Below are 16080 nucleotides of genomic sequence, written 5' to 3'. Positions count from 1 at the left end.
TATGAAAAGCGTTGTACAGGACTTGTAAAGAAATCTTCTTAATGTTGTTTAATGCAGTTTCGCATGGAAGCATTCATACTTGTTTGAACAACCAATTAATATCCAAAGTTCAAGGAACACACATAGGGAAATGCAGCTGCTGCCCTGTGGCTTACAGGAAGCCTTGGGTATTCCTATGATCAGTGATGGTTTCGATATGGTGACTTCCACCCAACCCATTCTCTTTGGGAGGGTGCTGACGCTGATGTCAACTGAAGTCTCCATCACCCCTTCTGTGGGTCTATCACTTCCCAGCCTCAAAACTCAAAGCTTAGGAACCTCTGTAGTTGGTTAAACAGATCTGAGGAGGTCATAGACCACCTGTGAAAAAGAATGGAGGGAGAGGATGCATTCTCTGCAGAATTCACTTACAAATACAAGTCAGCAGAGAAGAGAGAACTTTCAGGGGCTAAGACAGCTGAGAAGGTAGGGGACCAGAGACAGTAAGACCACAGGAAAGGCAAAATTAGCTCCCTTTCTCTATTAATCATGACCTTTGATTAAATATATTGATATGGACATGGTTTACGGATATAGTTTTTCCTCTTTGATGGGCTTTTATTGAATAACAGTATATTAAATAAAAGTAGGGTGGATCTAGGAGAGATCTCAGAGACTGCTTGGTTCAAATATGGCAAACCTGTGTAACATATGTGTAACCAGCTCTGAATAACAGAGGTTGCCTGGAACGCTGAGTAGAGAAGGACATTGGAGTTACATCCTGACTCCTAATGATGACTGCGCTATCTAAGGTGGTGGTACATTGTCATGTGAGTATTTGCAATTCCTTATGGAGATGAGGAAATCATTTGTAGAGAGGAAAATATACTTGCCCAAACTCATATTAAAAGACTTCTTTTTCTGCCTCTCTTCTCACTTATTGAGCACAAACAGCATTTTTTATATTTAAAGGGTAAAAGTCTACGGACTATATACTTTGAGGTTATCTCAGTCCAGTCAATGTCCATGTTCATTTGCCAAAAATGAGTAAATAGTGAGAGCTAATAGGGATCATTCATATCCCAATTCAAGCCAATTTCTTCCACTTCGTCTTTATTTGTTTACGCAAACATGGCCAGTGTTTGTGACCAAATATGGGACACTAACTTGGTGGTTTGAAAACATCTGGATTTTGCTGCTGTCACATTCTGAAGTCTGGGAAAAGGCTAGCATTCGCTGGAATTTGGGAGCCGCTGCTCCAGATTTCCTGAAGGCAATAGCACTCCACTCCAGTACTCTTGCCTGGAAAATCCCATGGACGGAGGAGCCTGGTAGGCTGCAGTCCATGGGGTTGCGAAGAGTTGGACACGACTGAGCGACTTCCCTTTCACTTTTCACTTTCATGCATTGGAGAAGGAAATGGCAACCCACTCCAGTGTTCTTGCCTGGAGAATCCCAGGGACGGGGGAGCCTGGTGGGCTGCCGTCTATGGGGTTGCACAGAGTCGGACACGACTGAAGCGACTTAGCAGCAGCAGCAGCTCCAGATTCCCTGAGGCCTCTTAGTCCTGCCCTCCAGATAGTTTCTCATCCTGACTTGTGTTGTAGAGAATTAGAACATGGTGGGAGACTCCAGAGAGGAAAGTACTTCCATTTACTATGTCTGTGCCCCAAACACAGCCACAAAGATGGCTCTCTGATGGGGGCCAGTACCCACTCCAAGACCCTGGTTTCTTCCCCTTGACTGTGGCTAGCCTTGGGGGATAACTTCACTGACCTCTCTAGTTCTGTTTCAAATATTCTCCTGATCTTCTGCCTCTGGACACTCCTTAGCTTTTAACTTCTGCTTTGACAGATCTTTATCCTGAGAAAAGACCCTGAGAGTTTACATGTAACACATAGGAATGAACTGCCTGCTGAAATCAAAAAGGTTTTCAAGTCAAGCCTCCTGTCCAACTAGGAAGAACATTTTGTAAACAGCTCGTCTCCTTAATTGAGCCCCCAAAATATTTTCCCTAAAGATTATCAACATCCATTTCAACTGCTCATTACAACATACGTATCAGTAGCTCTCTACTCTGCAAATTGATAGAAAGCTTGAATAAGCTCTTTTCCTTTAAAATAAGCTATTACAATATGTTTATATCTTCATAGAAAATAGTGCAGAAGATGATATACCACACTTTAATTATGGTTCACTTGGGGGAGGGACTTGAGGTGGGTTTCATTTTCTACTTTATACACATCAGTTTTTAAAAAATAAGAGCATGTTTTCTAATTGGAAAATAAAAATATTAAGTAAAATTTAGAAAAATTAAAAAGTATTCACAATCTTAGAGATGAAGAAAATTCAAAGTTCATTGAGCACTTTGACTCAAAAATCTGCTGTGAATTTTTATCAAATAATTTTGCATACATTTGTAAGAAAGAGTGTGTGTGTGTATTTTTCCTTTTTTGAGGAAAGACAGCTGCTGCTTTCATGATGGAAGGGCTCCTACAATATGGTAATAAGTTGGCCCCTCTAAGAAATGGTGCAATCTCAGAAGCTCAGCATTGATCTCTGCCACTAGAGATATTGAGATATAGACATGAGATGCTGAACAGTGGTAGTAACTAGGTTAGTCTTGATGATGGAGATCACACTCATGAGCCTCGATTTCTGCTGCCATAGCAGATTTGCTTAAGGGGCCCATTGAACAAGCACCTGGAGTTGTATTCTGACTGATAACCACAGGGTGAGTTCATCTTGTCCACCTGATTACCAAGAGCCTCTCCACAATATAATGCTTGCTGGTGAACATTTACCTGGTGAAAGAATATTCTGTACCATTATGAAAAATCTGTCCTTGTATAGTTCCCCTTGTCACCAATATTCATATCATGTTCTTCTAAAGTGTCTGACCAGCTGGTTAAGTTTTTAGTCATTTCCCAGGTAGATATAGATACAAACCTTGAGCCATCTTATGAAGGCCTAAGTAAACAAATATATTGCTTAATGTTTTCCTAATTGAAATAATTTCCCTTCACCATGGTCTTGCAGAGCCACCCTAACTGGGACTAAAATGCAGTGTCCACGCACTTCTGACTTGTGTCCACATATCACAAAGTCAGGCCCAGGTCACATGGTTATAAGGAACTTCACTCACAGCATAGATATGAATTGATATAGAAGAGGCAGTGCACCAGAAGTGGGTATTAAAAGAGTGAACAGCTTGTTCATGTTGAAGCCTAACTCTTATATGTCATTTCAAGTTGCTGGGTTGCTGTTGTACATTCCCAATTTTGCAGATGGTGGGTCAGATTATACCCAGTTCATTAGGAGCAGCTCAGGTCACATGGTCACTTGATTTCCCGTAGTCAGTATAATGGTTTGAATGGTGACCCTTCAAAAATATATGTCTCCTAGTACCTGTGAATGTGAACTTATTTCACATTTTTTGAAATGTGTCTGAAAAAAAACACCTTTTGCAGATGGAATTTAGCTAAGGATTTTGAGACGAGATCAACCTGAGTTACTGATGCGTGCGTGCTAAGTCACTTCAGCTCTGTCCAACTCTTTTGTGACTCCATGGTCTGTATCCTACCAGGCTCCTCTGTCCATGGGATTTCCCAGGCAAGAATACTGGAGTGGGTTGCTATTTCCTTCTCCAAGGGATCTTCCTGATCCACGGATCAAACCTGCATCTTCTGTGTCTCCTGCATTGGCAGGCCGGTCCTTTACCGTTAGTGCCACCTGGGGTGTGCCCTAAATCCAACAAAAAGTGGTCTTCTCAGAGACAGGAGAGGAGGAGACACAGAGGAGAAGACCATGCAAAGATAGAGGGAGAGATTAGAGTGATGCAATCACAAGCCAAGGAGCTACTGGAACAACAGAAGCTGGGCTAGGAAAGGAAGGATTCTCTTCCAGAGCCTTTAGTGTGGGGATCCCCAGCCTCCAGGATCGAATGCCTGATGATCTGAGGTGGAGCTGATGTAATAATAATAGAAATGAAGTGTACAATAAATGTATTAATAATGTGCTTGAATCATCCTGAAACTGCTCCCCTGCCTCCAGTCTGTGGAAAAAGTGTCTTCCACAAAACCGGGCCTTGGTGCCAAAATGATTGGGAACCACTCAATGAACCATGGCCCTACTGACACCTTACTTCAGACGTCTAGCCTCCAGAATGGTGAGAGAGCAAATTTCTGTTGTTTTAAGACACTAAGTTTGTGACCATTTGTTACTACAGCCACAGAAAACTGACACGGGCAGGCATTTAGTTTCTACAAGTGCCGGTAGCAAGACAGAAGCTATTTCAAGGGTTAGGTTATCTGCAGAAGGGGTCATGGTTACATTCCAGAACACTAGTGGTCTGCACTGATTCTGCTCATGGGCCTTTATATGACTAGAGGGGAGGGCTGGTGCCCCAGATGAAGCTGAGATGGGCAACGTGATGAAAGATCAGGGGAACTGGGACATTTCCGTTCTCAATCTTCTCTATCTGCTTCAGATATTCCTCATCTCATATCTCAGGAATCCCTCTTTTTCCACTTATGCCTTATAGAAAAACAAGCAGTGTTGCATGTTTACTGATGAAGCAACTTGTCTTTCTGCCCAATGCCATATAGGTGCTTCCTGCCAAAGCTGAGAGTCATGCCCAGGTAGACTTGAATCCTCAGCGTGTGCACCTTCTCTTCCACCAGGTTGCAAGTTCCTAGAAATCTATGTAATGGAGGAAAGGTAGATGGAGATAGTGTACATGTTTAGCCACAGATGACTTTCAATCGTATTTGCCCTGCAGCTATAGTCAATAAAAGAGTCTTTAAAAGCTGTCCTGAGTTAGATCTATTTGCCTTACAGCTACAGAGGGCAAAAGAGTCTCTAAACACTTCCAAAGAGGTTATTCAATTTTTCACCTATGTCCTGAGTTGGGCTTTCAAGGCTAAAGATAATTCATTCTTTTCTCTCTTTGTGCCATCTATCTCAATTTTTAAGTGGTCAGCCCTGGCACACTCTGTGTAATCTAAATCACCTGGCAAGACACCTCATGCCACAGTGACACACCTCTGCCATCCACCTGCAAACCCCCTCATGTGACAGCTGTTGATAATTTGAGTAACTATTATCCTGCTACTGCTAAGTCACTTCAGTTGTGTCCGACTCTGTGCGACCCCATAGATGGCAGCCCACCAGGCCCTGCCGTCCCTGGGATTCTCCAGGCAAGAACACTGGAGTGGGTTGCCATTTCCTCCTCCAAACTATTATCCTACCACATACTAAGATATCCATTTCACCTTGGCAAAGGAATTCTTTGTGCCCTCATCAAATATGTGAGCAATCTAATCACAGAATCCCATTTTGAGGTTCCGTTTTCAGGAACAAATCCTGGTTTCATTTACCGAATCAGCCAGGTTCCCAACAGCAAACAGATGGTAGAGTCAAAAGGAATAATTAAAGAGAATTAAATGAAGGGGCATTTCCAAAAGAGGGGACAAGGTTATGTTAAGCCAACAAGAAATGGTAAAGTACCTGGCTAGTAAGAGTAGAATGCTATTAACCACCCTTAAGTTCACAGGTACCAGGGGAGGAACTATTTGCTGGAATGTGCAGAAAATGGAATATGTAGAAAAGGCTGTCCAGCAGGAGCTGTGGTTTCATTATAGGAATGCAGCCACTGCAAAGCCCCTGGGACAGGAAAGCAGCCAGGTAGCTAAGTCCCTGACACTTTTTTTGCTCATACCTTGCAGTCTCCTGCCGATTCCTCCCACTGGACAAACCCAATCAAAAGCCAGAAGTATGACTTCTGAATCAATAGTGTGTTAGTTACTGCCTGACTTAGGGAGCCAAAAAAATCTCTACAGTAACAATCAGTAAGTCATCCCCTGGTCTGACTTATTTATTAATTGTGATGAGTAGGTGGTGGAACCAGAGCATCTGGCCCTCCAACTCCTGGTTATTCCCTCTGTGATCACTGAGCAGAAGAGAGGAAACATCATGCCCCATCAAGAGTCTAAGTATATGTGCACATTTCCCCTATTAAACTGACTTCCTGGAGCTGGACTGTGCATGGGCTTAAGAGTCAAATACAAGCTGACTCTCAGGTCTGACATTTACAACCTGCATGACAATGGGCAAGTTAGTTACCTTGAACATCAGTTGCTCTCTCTATATAATTTGGAATAATAGCCACCCTAACAAGTGTTGCAAAGAGTAAATGAAATAATGGAAAGTTGTTAATAGGACTTTCACACATGGCAAATAGTCTTTAAGTGTTCTTTTCCATATTGACCTTTCTCTTGTGCAGCTGCAACCACTGTGTAAAACATATTTGTAGCTCATTTTGTGAAAGAACACATTCCAGCCAGCTTATAAACCAAAAACATTTAGAACACAACTTATTTTTAAGTTGAGGAGGGCCTATATTTAGGTAAAATTGTGAAAGAATGATTGCTAATGCTATTTTTAGAAATGATAGAATCACTCTAACTGGGATAAAGCAAGTTTACTTTATAAGAAATAGATAATTATATGAGGAAAGCTACTTAACAAAGAGAAATAACCTCAAATCTATACACGTAGCTTAAGGAAAATGCTCTGGAAGGTTATCTACAAACTAGTTGCTGCTGCTGCTAAGTCGCTTCAGTCGTGTCCGACTCTGTGCAACCCCATAGATGGCAGCCCATCAGGCTCCCCTGTCCCTGGGATTCTCCAGGCAAGAACACTGGAGAGGGTTGCCATTTCCTTCTCCAATAACACTGGTTAATTCCAGAGACCAGAGTGGGATTGAAGGACTGTGAGAAATAGGAACAGTCTCTCACTTCTTTCTCTGTATGGTTCAATATTGCTTAAATATTTCATACTGAACATGCATACTCATTCTGCCTAACTTTTTAAAACATTTAAGCACACACTGAACCTCCAATTATTTATTATGTCAAGTAAGGATATAAAAAAATCATCATCCTCTGTTACTTTTACTTCATAAACCAAAGTACAGTTTAACACACCAAAAATGTAAGAGAGACATAATTCAAGATAAAGAACAGTTCTTCCTAAGAATGGACAGTGAGCAGTACACACACCATTCCTGGACTTATGGGATGCCTTATTTTATCCATTATATAATTCATTGAATGCAAATAAAGTATGAAAGTGGGTTCTTATCCACAACATTCACTACTCCATCATTCATATGCTTGTGGAATGAACTACGACAGACTCCCTTGCAATTACAGGAGACTTTGAATGATGTGGTTAGGGTAAATATTCTAAAAACCAGAGGTCAAAATAATAGTGCCATCTCCCTGACATCTCTCCTGACAGAATTCATGGACCTGAGAATCAAGGTGTCGAGGTAGAAGAGGTTCTTCTCACTCTTACACCTAATAATTCACTTAAAGAATTTTTGATTCATGTCTCCACATGTTTTGGAGATTCTAGTGCCCAAGGGAAGACTGTATGAGAGGGGACCATCATGATTCCATTCAGTTGGAAATCAGGACTGACTGTCTCCACATGCTGTTAAATCACCAGGCAAAGATGGGACCACTCTACTGGCCTGGGTGTTTGAACTTGCTCATAAAGGAAAATGTGGGTTGCTGATACTGATGGGAGGGATGAGGGCCATGCCTGAAGCCCAGAGAATTTACTGGAGCTCCTCTTGATATTTTTCTATTACCCTAACCTATGGGAAATTGCAGCATCCCAATAAACACAAGACAATCATAGAATCAGATTTTGGATAAATAAGGTTTGATCCTTACCTCCAGGTAAAGGCTTTCTCCTGCTAGGGAACTTATAGAGGGTAAGAGGGGTGGGGAAGGGTGGGGAAGTAGGAGGAAGCTGTGGTTATCTAATTTGGCCTGAGATCCAGAACAAAAGCAGGGACACTATAAGCCATGATTTGTGCCATTCTCCCTCACTCCATGTTTTTTATCCTGTGTTATGGTTATGTTATATGGAGAGGACCAATGTTGTCCTACATCTTATGTTTCCCATGGAAGTGTGAGTGAATTCACAGCAGCTCCCTATGCTATATCCGCTGATAGGAACTACGTGCTTCCTATATTGGGGACACATATTTTTTAACCAGACAAAAGGAAAAAGTAGATACTGAGACACAAAACTGTGTTAGTTATTCTCTGTCCTTCTAGATCTGTCAGAGTTCAATCCATAAACTCTTTTAGCCAGGCTCCCCAGCCCTGTGAATTTTAGCTGCAGTGGTGATGGCAGAGGAGAGAGACGGGGGACGGAAAGACCAAGCCTGCCTTCCCTGAACCCCTCCTGCCCAGGCTATGGTTTAGCAGTGGCCACTTTCTTTTTTCTCAGGCCAGGGAGCCTCTTGGGTAGTCCTTCCCCATAGCTGTAAGTACTGTCAGGTCTCAGCAAGCCCTCCCACTCCTTGTGTCTTCAGTCTCTAAGTTAAAGGCTCCCAACATCACCCCTTGTTGGTTTCCCTTAACTTTGCCCTCTCTTTAAAGATGGCCCTTCTGGACTTCCCTGGTGATCCAGGGGTTAAGAATCTGCCTGCCAATGCAGGGGATGTGGGTTTGATCCCTGGTCTGGGAGGATCCCACATGCCTGTGCACCAGAACTGTGAACCTGCATGCCTAGAGCCTGTGCTCTGCAAGAGAGAAGCCTCTGGAATGAGAAGACTGTGCATCACAAAGAAGAGTAGCCCCCACCTGCCACAATTAGAGAAAAGCCCATGTGCAGCAATGAAGACCCAGTGCAGCCAAAAATAAATTAATAAATAGAAATGTAAAGAAAATAGCCCTTTCATGAAACTCTTTGGTCACCCACTTGAATGAGCCACCACTATTTCACCAGGGTCTGGCTAGCACAACACCCAAGGCCGTGCTCTTCTGTTTAGGCTAAGGAATCCCTCCTTCTCCACCCTTATCAAGCTCACAGCCTAATATATCAAGACTAGCTAATCCATAGTTCTATGCACATCTGCTGAGAGCAGGGGAGACCCAAAGGCAGCTTCTCTTCCTTGGGCTATGGTCATTTATATAACAACCATTGCGGGAAGGAAGAGGAATTTCTCTCTCTTCTAGGTTAGGAAATTTTGCTCTCTGCCTCATCCACATGCCAAGTCCCCTGAACTTGGAAAAAAGCATGCCCTGTTCATTCTGTTAGCATACGGTAGCAAATTAAATCGGAGAAGGCAATGGCACCCCACTCCAGTACTCTTGCCTGGAAAATCCCATGGACAGAGGAGCCTGGTAGGCTGCAGTCCATGGGGTCGCTAAGAGTCGGGAACGACTGAGTGACTTCACTTTCACTTTTCACTTTCATGCGTTGGAGAAGAAAATGGCAACCCACTCCAGTGTTCTTGCCTGGAGAATCCCAGGGACGGGGAAGCCTGGTGGGCTGCCGTCTCTGGGGTCGCACAGAGTCGGACACGACTGAAGCGACTTAGCAGCAGCAGCAGCAAACTAAATTTACCATAATATTCTAGTGGTCATAAGGACAATAGTACATTACTAGGCTACTTGTTTGCTTCATTCATTCATTTACTCAACAAACATTTAGTGAACATTTACTTTGTTCTCAGCTCTGAAAATATAGAACTAGCCAATTCTTTACCACCATGGAGTTTACTATTTTATGGAATTAGCCCTTGCTCTCTTCTCTGTGAGGGCTTCTCCAGTGGCTCAATGGTAAAGAATCCACCTGCGATGCAGGAGACATGGGTTTGATTCCTGGTTTGGGAAGATCCCCTGGAGAAGGAAATGGGAACCCACTCCAGTATTCTTGCCTGGTAAATCCCATGGAAAGAGGAGTCTGGTGAGCTACAGTCCACATGGTCACAAAGATTCAGACATGACTTGTCCACTAAACAACAACAAATCTTCTCTGTGGTATTAGTAAAATCTCAATCAGTAATTATTAAATGAATAAAGAGGAGGATTAGGAAACCAACAAAAATATAAGTAAATTATAGTTACACAGCATTTCTCTATAGTTAGCTCAATGCAGTTCGATTAATGAGTGTGATATTTGCAACACTGGCAAGTATCTTCCCTGAATCACTGTGCACTTAGAAATCTGTGAAAACTCAAAGAGGTTTTGCTAGATTCCTCTCATTTCCATGTCAAATATCTGGAAGCGTCACAATGCTAGTCTAACTGTTGCTGCTACAGAATCTTCCCATGGTCTCTTCTGGAAAAGCCCACATCCCTTGCCCTGCTTCTCTAGATATTTCTGCTGGGACAAGTTCTGTTGAGATGCCCAGACTCCTTAGCTTTCCAGTCTCAGCTGCTTCTCAACCCACTTCAGCCTCTGTTCAGCAGGACTGTCTTTGAGGCCTCACTATGGAGTCACTTCATCCTTTCTTCTGGCTCATGTCTCTTTCTTTTGAACCTCAGCTCCCTTCCTCCATTTTTTAAGGCTATTGTCCTGATGTCTGTCAGTCAACTCCGGCTCATCAGGATGCTACAGCCAGCCTACTGGGAGTCCTGCTGATGGACAGCTAGGTGGCATGTCAAAAGACCCATTTTATAAAATGGAAATTGGAAGAAACCTAAAACAATAAAGTAGGAGATGGAAAGCAAAGTCACTTATTCCAGATATACCTCATTCCCAGGAGGTCTCTGCAATAGCATTTCCTCCCTATATTGTTGTTGTTTTCCAGTGCAAGGGCAAATTTGAAAATGTGCCTGCTAACTCAGTTATATTGTTCCAGTGTCAGGGTGGCTGGTGTGTGGTCAGGGTTTTTCAGCTCTTGGTAATTTTTTCTTTTTTGGTGTACTCTCTGTGATATGGGGTAGGAGGAGAATGACCATAGGGGAAAAATCTTGCTCACACAGGAGAACTGAAATCAAAGGAATGCTTGAGGCTGTGAAAAACAGCCTCCCATTTCCTGGCTCAAGACTGTGAGCACTCAGGCCTTGGAAAAGGTAATCTGGAAAAAGTGAGGTGCAGGGAGGGCGGGGATTTTCACATTGCAGTAGAGGATATCCATGGTTTCTTTTCAGGTTTAATTGCGCGTGGGTGGTGTATGATTATAAGTGCTCGTAAATTGTCTACCCCAATATTGAATTCAGCCCTCTCAGTATGTGTCAGCATGAGCTGAGCTGAAGCCAGTGGAATGGGCCAAAATACACTAAAACTGCAGTCAGACTGATGACAGAGGGTTTGAAAAGTCAGCTAGAGAGACCTGTGAACCCAGTTATTGGAGTAATAGATTTCTTGTCCGGAGCCTCTACACAGATGCTATTTTTTCCTCTTTGGGGTGGGATATGAAAGAAGAAGGTACGGATGGAGAAACAGACTTTCTCTAGTTGAAAAAGTAGCATTTAGTAACTTAGAAAAGATACAGAAATTTTAGATAATACCCATCAGGTTGCATTTAATGCGTGTATGTGTGCATGGTTGCTTCAGCTGTGTTCAACTCTCTGAGACCCTGTGGACTGTAGCCCTCCAGGCTCCTTTGTCCATGGGATTCTCCAGGCAAGAATACTGGAGTGGAATGCCATGCCCTCCTCCAGGGGATCTTCCTGACCCAGGGATCGAACCTGCATCTCTTATGTCTCCTGCATTGGCAGGCAGGTTCTTTACCACTAGCGCCACCTGGAAAGCCCCTGTGGCATTTCATAGGATGTTCCAATTGTCTGTATATATGTATCTTATGTCTAAGACACATATTCCCTGTTTTTCCCCTTCTTTTTGGAGAATGCAAATATTACTAGGGGAAAAAAAAACCTAGAAATGGCATCATTAATTTTCAGTAGATTAAAACAATTGATTTCCAACTTCTATAAAATAGAAATGAGAAAAAAAAGTGCTTTGAACCTCCAAAGGGAAAGTAGAAAGGTATGTAAAAAGTTCCTACCATTGCCTACTGGCTACCTTTTACTGGTGGCTACTTCAATTGATTGGTTGATTTGTATTATCTGTAAAGAAATTTTTTTGGATGTTTTGTTTAAATGTGAAGCATTTTTTGAGGTTGGGAAGAGTAAAGGAGGTTAAGAAACAATTGCTATGAGAAAGTTGGGCAGATACAAATTGAATAGCTTGATTATAACTCAGATGTTCTCTTTATGCTTCTATAAGTTATCTCCTATTATACAAAGTGTATTGAGTGGGAAGTGTTTAAGAAGACTCTCATAAGGTAATAACCATTTGGGGCTTCTGGTTGGCCCAGGGACAAAGATTCTTGAATTAATCATTCTTGACCCTCTGGGGAAATAACCAAATAGGGCAGGTAATTAAAGTTACAATATAGTCATAAAGTGGCCCTGTTTAGATTATGTTCAAGGATTCAGATATGGATCTGGAGTGAAGATTCTTGGATGTGAAATTATTAGGTACCATTTACAATGGTACTCCGATAAGTACTCAGGAAGATTATCATAAGTTTTTTTTTTTTTTTTTTAATGGAAACGGAACATGTTTTAGACAATAATGGAATAGTTGAAACACAAGTCATTTAAGAGAACTTATGCTAAGATCTTCTCTTTGGGAGTTAATAGGTATAATCTTGTTAGTGAGTGGGTCCTTCTTGCTTCATCAAGAGCAATAGGACCAAGAACTTCCCTGGTGGTCAATGGCTAAGACTCTGTGCTCCCAATGCAGGGGCATAGATTTGATCCCTGGTCAGGGAACTAGATCCCCCATGCCACAACTAAGAGTTCACATACTGCAACTAAATGTCCCACATGCCACAACTAATACTCAGTACAGCCAAATAAACAAATAAAATAAATATGAAAAAAGAGCAGTGGGACCAGGAGACAAACATGGTGAGTCATGGTGGCAGCCAACAATAAAAGCATAAGATGAGGAAACAGAGAAACAACCAGGAGACACTAACAGTCACTAAAGAGAGTTTGCAAACCAGTTAGAAGAAGGGAGAAACTGCAAGTTTCAGAAATCCCATTAGTACTGTGTCTAGAACACAGTAGGTGCTCAATAAATATGTGTTGAATGAATGAATGTGAGGAAAACTAAGAGCTGGGGGTGGAGAAGAGCTGCATCAAAGAATCTAAAGATCTCATCCTGTGAGTTTTGAGGAAGGAGCTTGATTTTTTTTCAGAAGATGCTAACAAAGATCATACAGAGTCAAATTTTTGGTCTTTGTTGGCTGGGTGTTAACGATGCCAGTAGGGAAATTAATCAGTCAGTGTTCTGGGAAGAGTTTCAGGGAAAGTAGACCTCAGGCAGTAAAGTGGTGTGCTGGCCCAGCAGGGACTGTGGATGCCTGGAGATGAGGAAACAAAGCCAGGCTGCTCCTTGCTCTACAGAAGCTGTGGCCCAAGAAGGGCTCCCTGTGTATTATCCTTCCATCAGTAGGCAGTCCAGATCTGGCTGTCTACTTGTATCTGGCTAAAAACATGCCTGGGCTCATAAGACTGGAGAAAAAAGAACTTATATTTCCAAAGCATGAAGCATTTTTACTCTGACATATTAGGAAGAAAAGAATTCTCCTGAATCCTTGTTATAACAAATTGTTTTTAGGATAATGTTACTTAAATATCTATGTACAAATATAAAGCTTGGAACAAACTATGTTTAAAAATCTTACATCCTTATACAACCAAATTCAATTTCAAATTAAATTCAGATTCATTAAATTTGGCATGCATGTGCTTTGTTATAATGTGCTGTGTGATGACAATTTTCCCACTTCTTTCCTCTATTTTAACTCCAAGCACATTTTGTACAGTGTACTATGAAATCATGAGGTCTTTGGTTGGTTTTAATGCATCATTTGAGTTATATCCACTTCTCTTCTTTTCTCATTCATCAGTGATAATTAGTATACTGCATAATGTCAGATCAAATTGCAATTTATTAAATCACTAAAGACACTAAAATCCTATTCAATAAAAACATCTTTTAATTACAAATGCCCAATGTAAGTTTTGACTTTCTAATACATGATATAATTTAGCATGAGGAAGAATGGTAGTTGTGGGGTAGTTAATGTCATTTTGACATCAGGACATCAATTTAACAGCAATCAAATATGCTTATTTGTACACTGAAGGTTAAACACTACAACTTATGTGATCACTTGGCACCAACATGGTCATAAATATTACAGCTCAGCCACAGGTAATGAATAAGTGGCAGTACACAGTTCTCAGCTGACTGAGAATATGCTAACATTAATTTTTAACTTTAAAATTTTTACTCAGGATGTATTTCAAATATGATAAAATATAGAAAATAGTTGAAAGACCTGCTGACCAAGTCAATAATAAAGACAATATTTTATAAATGCTATTTCCTTTAGATTATCCTTTTGGTTATCATCATTATTTTATTTAAGGTAACAGGGACTTCCCTGGTGGTCCAGTGGCTAAGACTCTGCGCTCCCCATGCAGGGGGCCTGGGTACAATCCCTGGTCAGGGAACTGGATCCCACGTGTCACAACTAAAGATCCCACATGTAGCAATTAAGACACAGTGCAGCCAAATAAATGAACAAATATTTAAAAATTATATACAGTGACATACTTTGTTGTACAACTCTACAAGTTTTAACACAGGGATAGACTTGTGCAAATACTACTAGAAAAAGCCAGTTTTGTCATCCCCCCAAATTCCCTTGTGCTGTCCTTTGTAGTCATACTTTCCCCCTACATCTACTACTCATTTTTTCTCTCCCTGATAGCTTTGCCTTTTCCAGAATGTCACATATACGGAACTCTACAGTAGGAGACAGATTTCTTTCACTTTATATGGTGCATATTGTGTACATTAATATGCCATTTTCTTTTTTAATGGACTGAGCAACTTCACTTTCATGCATTGGAGAAGGCAATGGCAACCCACGCCAGTGTTCTGGCCTGGAGAATCCCAGGGACGGGGGAGCCTAGTGGGCTGCCATCTATGGGGTCGCACAGAGTCAGACACGACTGAAGCGACTTAGCAGCAGTAGCAGCAGCAGCATTCTCTTTGATGAAATATACTTTTACTCAATGAAGGATATTTGATTTGTTTTCAATATTTGGCAATTATGAATAATTCAATGATAAATATTTGTGTATAGGGGGTATGTGTGTATGAACATAAGTTCTCATTTCTCTAGCATAAATCCCTAGAAGTAAGATTGCTGGGTAATATTAAAAGTGTGCACTTAGCTTCCCAGGAACTACCAAACTGATTTCTAGAATGTCTGAACTAGTCTGTGTTCTCAGCGACAAAGTATAAGACTTCTAGTTGCTCCTCTTCCTCATCAGCATTTAGTAAGTAGTCAGGTTAAGAAATTACTTTAGCCATTCTGTTAGATATGTAGCCATCTTAGTATACAGCAGCCATAGCTAGTTTTGAGAAGAGAAATGTCATGATCTGATAAATATTTTAAGAGGATGTTGTGCTAATACAGACTATAGGAAGGCAAGTTGGAAGAAAGGAGACCTAGTAGAAGGCTTCTTCAATATTATTGAAATAATATAGACAAAGGTAAAGGTGGTTTATGCCAGATTAATAGATGTAGAGGGGGTGAGAAGTTATGAGTTTCTTTACTGATTAGCTGGATGTGGCATGAGAAAGGAAGAGGGAAGTCAAGGATGATTACAAGATTTGGGGGCTGAGCAACTAGAAAAAATGGAATTGACATTCACTAAAATGTGGATGACAGAAACAGTTTTGCCGGGGAAGGTCAGAAACTCAGTCTTGGATATCTTAGTTTGACAAACCTATTATTCATCCAAGAAGAGATGTCAAGTAGATGGCTGGATACGTGAAATCAGAATTCATATCTGGGCTGAAGATAGAAACAAGTTATCAGTCTAAGGTATTTATGGATGTGAGTCTGGATGAAATCTCCCAAGGAGTCAGTGTAAAAAAAATAAAGAAGTACAGTGGCTGGGCCCTGAGGAAATCTAACACATAAGAGGAGATATAAAAAGGAACCAACACAGGATTCTGTGCAAAATGTCTTCTCAATAACTAATTAGACTAAAGAATGAAATAATGCCACTTCTAACAACAAGGATGGAACAAGAGACCATCATACTAAGTGAAGCAAGTTGGATAGAGAAAGGCAAATATCATATGATATCACTTACATGTGAAATCTAAAATGATACAAATAAACTTGTATATAAACCAGAAAACAGACTCACAGACTTAGAAAACAAACTTATGGTTACCAAAGGAGAAAGA

At 41.2% G+C, this 16080-nt stretch overlaps 1 long non-coding RNA gene across 3 annotated transcripts in view; it reads right to left on the bottom strand.

Annotated features, from left to right (window-relative positions):
- The window catches only part of LOC147364780 (uncharacterized), a 72072-nt gene that overhangs the window by 35474 nt on the left and 20518 nt on the right, over positions 1–16080 (bottom strand). The window lies entirely within an intron of this gene.

This window comes from Bos grunniens, chromosome 10 (genome assembly GCF_055505025.1).
Source record: "Bos grunniens cultivar Pamir isolate PY7600 chromosome 10, Bosgru_T2T1.0, whole genome shotgun sequence".
Taxonomy (NCBI): domain Eukaryota; kingdom Metazoa; phylum Chordata; class Mammalia; order Artiodactyla; family Bovidae; genus Bos; species Bos grunniens.
This window is presented reverse-complemented; position numbering and strand designations above follow the sequence as displayed.